The sequence below is a fragment of the Microplitis demolitor genome, chromosome 5 (assembly GCF_026212275.2).
Source record: "Microplitis demolitor isolate Queensland-Clemson2020A chromosome 5, iyMicDemo2.1a, whole genome shotgun sequence".
Classification (NCBI taxonomy): Eukaryota; Metazoa; Arthropoda; class Insecta; order Hymenoptera; family Braconidae; genus Microplitis; species Microplitis demolitor.
This window is the reverse complement of record NC_068549.1, coordinates 12,553,132-12,560,921: the sequence shown is the minus strand read 5'-3', so window position 1 is coordinate 12,560,921 and position 7,790 is coordinate 12,553,132.

Sequence of the window (7,790 nt, the reverse complement as noted above, 5' to 3'; positions counted from 1 at the left end):
GCTTACATCTACTTTATATACATGAATGACTTTTGTCTCCCATTGCCTATTTATTTTCTTCCCTTTTTTCAAATGACAAAAAAAAATTGATCCATCCTCTTCTACTTTTTACAGTTTACTAATTACCAAAAATATGCCGGATTTTGTTTCGATGCGAGATTTTAACCATCGCGTGCTTCATCTTCCCCGAAGTGTAAGTATTGTGTTTATTCCTATACAGTTTTGAAAGATGCCTTTAAATATTTCTATTTCTTTTCAGATCCTTGAACAGCTTAGGGATACCCTGTGGTACCTGTGCCGTGCCCGCTACCCGCCGATTGTGGGTTTGACTTTCCTGGATGACGTATCCTGCCTCACCGGGTTACAACTTCCAGTCATTCTCGAGGACCTATTCACCACCATCAATCGCGTAGTTGCGGTGTAGAGAAGGCGGTGGATTCGGGCCGAGATTGCCCTGGAGGAATGCCACCACCCTTACCACTACTTAGGTGACCTGAGCCCATTCCGAAATCTTCTAACCAACATCCAGGACTTACTGGATAGAACCGCCTAGTTTTTCCTTTCTCTCTCCCTCTTCCCCTTTTTTTTCGCACCCTCTTTCCCTATAACTTCATTAGTGAGTGTAGACATGAAATCATAGAGGAGGAAAAAAAAAATTTTTTTTTTTTGACTAATTTGGGTAATAAAAAAAAATTCCCCTTTTTTCTGCAAGCAGATGAATTCCCTTATATTTAATCAATATTTCCTTATATTAACGCGTAACAACAATACAACAAAAAAAAATCGGTCTGTCGGTTGACCCTCCGGGCCAGCCCCAAAACTTCCCGCCTATTTCGAGCTCCTTGAGCTCAGAAAATTGTTGTAGATACATTCTCTCTTCGAGCTCAAAAATACTTTTGTATGCCTTTGTTTTCGAAAGAAAACGTTTTTTACGATTTTTTTTCAAACGATATCTCTCAAACGAACAAACCGATTAAAACGTTCAAGGCGACAATCGACATGTTTTATTGAGTTCTATAACTGATCAGATTTTTGAATTGATTCATCAAGTCGTTTTTGAAATACTTTTGAAATACTAAAAAAAAAAAAATTTGGCATTAATCGGGTCAGTCATTTCGAAAATATTTGGAAAAAACCGTTATCCACCATTTCTTTCTCCCGCGATATCTCTCGAACAAATTAACCGATTGAGATGTCTAAGGCGGCAATCGGCGCGTTTTATTGAATTCTAGAGCTGATTAAAATTTGAAATCGGTCGCGTCAGTCGTTTCGAAAATATTTAGAAAAAACCGTTTTTCACCATTTCTTTCTCCTGCGATAACTCTCGAACGAACTATCCGATTTTGATGTTTGAGGTGGCAATCGACGCGTTTTATTGAGTACTAGAGCTGATTAGATTTTGAAATCGGTCGCGTCAGTCGTTTCGAAAATATTTAGAAAAAACCGTTTTTCACCATTTCTTTCTCCTGCGATAACTCTCGAACGAATTATCCGATTTTGATGTTTGAGGTGGCAATCGACGCGTTTTATTGAGTACTAGAGCTGATTAGATTTTGAAATCGATCGTATAAGTCGTTTTTTGAGAAATCAATAAAAAACTAAAAAAAAAATTTTTTTTTTTTCGTAATTCGCAAATATTTTCGAGTCTATTCGATCAAATAATCTGAAATCTCCAGGAAAGTTGATTGCCAACAAGCTCTTTCGATTGCTACCTCAACTATCCAAATTGATTCATTAGTTCAAAAGTTACAAAGAGTTTACATACATACACACACACACACACACACACACACATACATACACACACTCGGACATCATTCTGAAAATAGTCAGAATAGCTTCCTAGGACCTCGAAACGTCGACATCTGATGAAAACTCGATTTTTGAAAATCGGGGTGAAAACAATAACTTCCCGAAATTTTTGAAAATCGTCGATTTTCTTAGCGGGAAGTTAAAAATAATGTTGGTGTGCTTTTAAAGTGATCATTGTAATGAGTCTATTTATAACGATAAAAATTGTACATAGCTCGTTACCTATTATTATTAATAAAATTTAATTGTTTTGTGATAATATTTTTCTTGTTCCCCTTTTTTTCGAGAAGATTAATAGTTTATACTTTTCTAGTTTTGCTTAATTAACATTTTACTTAATATAACCGCCCCAATCGCACCTGTTCGCATGCTGCGAGAAAAATAGTGAATTTAGCAAGGGAAAAGATTTGATTTACTCGCCAATCCTAAAAACATAGTTTTCTCTGACCCGATTTATTGAATTCGTTATTGACGATTATCCGCGTTTATAGGCGTTTAATTCACAACAGCAACTAAAATTTGTAGTTAAAATAATTCTACTGTGTACATTTCCCATTCATTTGTAAGGTTGATTCTTTTTCCAATACAATGTGAGTAATTTATAACTTATACTTCAATATCATTTTTTTTTAATCAGCTATATTATCACTACCTTAATTTGTTAATATACCCACGGTATAGGTGCGAATAACATCTATTTCTGACGCGCATTGACTTTAAATGAAAGGGAGGAAAATATGGGTTTACGAACGAGAAAAGTAAGAGAGACATCAACAACTAACCAAACTTAATGAGAAAAGATAACTGGGGAGAAAGGAGATGAAACAAGCCTGTATGGCGAAGGAAAAAGGTGAGGGAGGTAAAATTCCGCAAGATCGGTAAGTTGTTTAAATTTCTTTTTTCCAGATTAACCTAATCATAAAAATAAAAAAAAATGTTTTATTTAGATGAATTAAACTGTCGTCACTCGTTAATTTTGGAACCATGTGTACCGAGGATAACCAGACTGCAACGTTACTCTGTCCACAAATAGTCGTATACTAGCTAATTAATTATCATCACTACTTACCACTATCATTTGCATCTATCTTCGTAATAATTTTATCTTTAAAATTATATAATTCTTTTACTCCCCCTTTACCCCAGCGCTTTTTAGCATAAAATGTATCTTTTATTTATACTTACATTCCTTCTCTTATTTATTCCCCTCTTAATTTATTTAAATACCCCGTGGAATTATGCACAGTATTCGTAATTTATATTCTAAACCTAAATAATACTACCAATTTTTAATATAAATTTATTACTATTGAAGTTTCAAGTATACGAACTGAAGCCATGCAATAGAAAATAACAGAAAGTAAAAGTAGAAGAATAGGTTACCGGTACCGGGTTTTCATGCAATGAAATATTTAAATTCTTCTTCCCATTCTCTTCATTCTAGCTTTACTTGTTATTATTACAACAAGAAAAAAAAATCGGAGGGTCAAATTCAAGTTAATTATATTCTTTATTAATTTTGTACGCAACTATTAATACATTCAATAATCATGTTCCATTATTATATAATTTTTTATTTTTTGCTAATCGTGAATTATTTACCACTATTTCTTCTTATTTTCACTTTTTTCGATTAATTCGACGTTCTTGTTGTCAAATATTCTGACTATTTCATATGGCCCGTCATAATGATCTTTCATTTTATCCGCTCTCGGTTCTTTCAACAGCCACACCCAGTTGCCGACCTCAAAAATTCTTTCCTTTGCGTTTCTGTCGTAATATTTCTTTGATCTCTCCTTAGCTTTTTTCAAATTTTCTTCCGCTAACTTACGAGTTGTTTCCAGCGTGTCAACCAATTCATTCAGGTAATCATGATACGATCTTCCTCCTGTCGATCCTTCTCGTGAAAATTCAGATGGCACTGACGCGGGTCATCCAAAAACGAGTTCGTGAGGAGTATAATTTGTCGCCTCGTGTACTCCCGTGTTGTATGAAAACATCGCAAAATCAAGCCATTCATCCCATTCTCGATATTTGTCTATAAAAGCTCTCAGGTACTCCGTAAGAGAGTGGTGGCTCCTCTCAATTGATCCATTAGACTGCGGATGATACGCTGTTGTATTTAAATGTCTTATTAGAAACAAATTGTATAAGCACTGTATCATATCACTCATAAAATTTGTTCCTTAGTCCGTCAGAATCGCTCTTGGTACCCCGAACAAGCAAATTACTTTTCCTGCCAACGCTTTTGCTACATCTTCACATTCTTGCTGTCTGAGTGGAATTGCTATCCCGAATTTTGTTAATCAATCCTGCACAGTTAAAATATATTTATAACCCCGTCGCGTCTCTTCTCTTGGCCCATAAATATCCATGGAGATTTTTTCGAACGCTGTTCTCTGGCGTATCAGTAATCATCATCGGCTTCTTAGGTTTTACACGCACTGATTTTCGTTGCTGACAAATAAAACAATTTTTTACAAAATTCCTCACATCTTGTTGCATCGTTCTCCAATAAAATCGAGTTCTTATTCGGCGATATGTTTTTGTCATTCCTTTGTGTCCTCCAACCGCGGAAGTATGATACTCTCTCATTAATGACCTTCTGTTAATGACTTTGGGTACCTCCAGTTTTCCACCGCACACTGTTATTTCTATATCCTGTTCCTTTACAATCTCACGTGACTTCCGAATGTAATAATCTTGTAATGCTTTATTCAAATGTTCATTTCCCGCCGGGACTCTCAATGTCCTATACCCTCGCTTAATCAATATTCCCAATGACACCATAATCATATCTATTATTTTCTCTGATGTACGACCACCAGCATCCAATGTATAGACCAATCCCAATCCGTGTCTCTTTCTTTTATTTATTATTAGAATATCGCCTTGTTCCAGTTGAGTTCCTTGCGGATTTGTCATATTTATCCACTTCATCTCGAGCAACACATCCGTTAAGCTCGAATTCACATCCCCGTTGACTGGTGCAAAAAAAGCAAAAGTGTCATTGACGTCTGTTGCATGCTGTTTTGTGTGTACTAATTTTGATCTTTCTTCCGGATTTGCGTTATGTCCATCCGGTGTATCTAATTCCATCAATGAGTCCCCCGAATCTGAATCCAAATCTTTAGAGTCGTTAACACTCGTGCTTCTTGCTTCAAAATCCTTCGACAACAGGAATCGCCATGGTTCGTTGCCATTATTGTCATCTTCCTCATCGAAATTCTGTCGGTATTCAAGTCTCGTGTCCTCTTGCTCCATCGGTATTTCTATATTTCCTTCCAACTCGTGTTGTGTCAACCTGGGCTTCTGCTTCTCAATTATTTCGTCTCTTATTTTTTTTTTTTTCAGTTTTTCCTCAACAGCTGATGGTGCCTTGATTTTTCCTTTTCCGTTACCCTGTTCTCTTTTAATCGCTGTTGTCTCTCGGTTTCCTGCCCCGCTTTTTCATCTTCTTTTGCTTGCTGTATTCTCTCTTCTATTTTTGCTTTACCCTTGTTTCGTTGCGGACAACTGTTGGCAATCTGTGACTCCGCTCCAGATTCTGACGCTGATCCGGACGGCACGTAATACTCCCCACTTCCATCACTTGCCATTCCCCGTGGTGACTCGCTGTCACTGAGGGGAACTCGTACTACCTTCTTGGGCCGCGACTTACTTCCCCTTGGACGTCCCCTTCGTCGCACTTCTTTTTTCTGTTGCATACCCGACGGGCCCGGATTCTAAGTAATCACGACTGGACTCATCTTATCATTTCCCTTCGTACCCTTGTCAGTCATCATTTCGATATCAGATTCTCCCGATGATGCATTATCTTGATGGTCGTCTGCTCTTCTTAATTTCTTCTTTAAATTCTTGACTTTTTCTCTCTGCCCTCTTCCATCAGATGATGAGTGCTTTACTGACGAGTCCTCTCTCTCTCTTTTCCCAACATTTAGTTCCACCATCGCCAATAGTTCACCGTTTTCGTTTCTCACCGGATTTCGCGATAAAGCATCGGCGTTTGTGTTACTCTTGCCTGGTCGGTGGATAACTTCATACTCATATTCTTCTAATCGACTTACCCATAACCGAATGTGCTTCCCAGAGCTTTTAATAGACTTGAGCCACTGTAAAGGTTGATGGTCGGTAATTAACGTAAATTTCTTACCAAAAATATACGGTCTGAACGTGTCAACAGCATACATAATAGCCAATAGTTCTTTCTTGGTCACCGTGTAATTTCTTTCTGTTTTTGAAAAAGTTCGAGAAGCATAACTTATCGCTCTATCTTCTCCAAGTTTCCCTTGGCTTGATACCGCACCCAAGGCAAAGTCTGGCGCATCTATAGCAACGATGAACGGTAATTCGAAGTTTGAATACTGCAACATTATATCCCCACATAATTCTTCTTTCAATATCTTAAATGATTTTTCTCGAGATTCACCCCATGTAAAAATAGCGTCTTTTTTCAATAAATCGGTTAAAGGTTTTGCCTTGCTTGCGAAATTCCGGATGAATCTTCTATAATATTCCGCAAGGCCAAGAAATTCCGGTACTTTCTTCTCGTCCGTTGGTCTCTTAAATTTTTCAACCGCTTCCACTTTAGCTGGATTCGGTTTTACTCCTTGTGCCCTGATTATGTGTCCCAAATACGCAACTTCCCGCCGTAAAAATTCACACTTTGCCGGCTTTAATCTTAATCCCACTTTTTGAAGTCTATCAACAAATTGAAAATATTTTTGGCAATGCTCCTCTAATGTTCTTGCATATATTACTGCGTCGTCAACATAAATAAATAATATTACACCCTGCAATCCGGACAATACATTATCCATCGTACTTTGAAACGTCAGTGGACCACCTTTCAAACCCATCGCCATCCTTTTAAACTGATAATGTCCCATCGGAACTAAAAATGCCGTTTTATGTCGATCTTCCTCCGCCAACGGTATTTGATAAAATCCTGAGTCGAGATCAAACACAGAAAAATATACAGCATCACCAATTTGGTCCAAAATATCTCGGATGTCCGGCAACGGATACGACTTTGGTACTGTTTTGTCGTTTAACCTTCGAAAATCAATTACCAACCTCCAATCTTTAGTTCCGTCGGCTTTTGGTTTCTTAGGGACGATCCATACTGGCGAACTGTACGCAGAATCCGATGGTTCAATTATATCAGCATCAATCATTCCTTGCAACCGATCTTTTAATACGTCCTTCAAATGATGTGGCATGCGATACTGCTTGATATTAATCGGGTTATCGTCCTTTGTTCTTATCCGATGAGGTGGAACATTTGCTGCCTCCAGTCGTTCGCCTGGTAATATGTAAACTCTTGGCTCATATTCGATGTTCCGTCGCACCGTATTTAGCTCTTCTTCATCCAGATGTGTTACCGATATTAAATTTAGTACCTGCTCTGCTCGCTCCGCTGTATCTTCTTGCTTCTGTTCCGTATTTTGAATGAACTTCACTTCTGCCGTTATTTCTTCAAAAAATTCAGCTTCGACGTACGGTATCGCGAAATTATGTTCTTTCTCCGTGGTGTTAAATGCATACATCCGCGCTGCTCCTTGATGAATTGACACTATAGCTTTACCCAAATATATCCCTTGAGCAATATCACACCGAGAAATATATCCTTCCGAAACGTTATTTATAACTTTTACTTCTATCATTTTTACACACCTTCTCGGAATTCTTATAATGTCCTCCAAAAAGTCGTATTCCTTATTATTAATTGAAACTGTTTTATTACCAAAATCGATTTGCGAATTTTGGGCCGAAAAGAACGGCTGGCCCAGTATACCATCTTCTTTTATATTAAATTCCTTCCCCACGACATCAAACAGTACCCGTTGACCCTCTATCTCCAGCTTAGCTTGACCCACAGTGGTTATAGCATCGGATGTTATGCCTTTTATCAGCGTTCTTTTCATATTATCAATTTTTGTTCTTAATTCTAGTGAGTCTCGTCGTACCAAATTTAT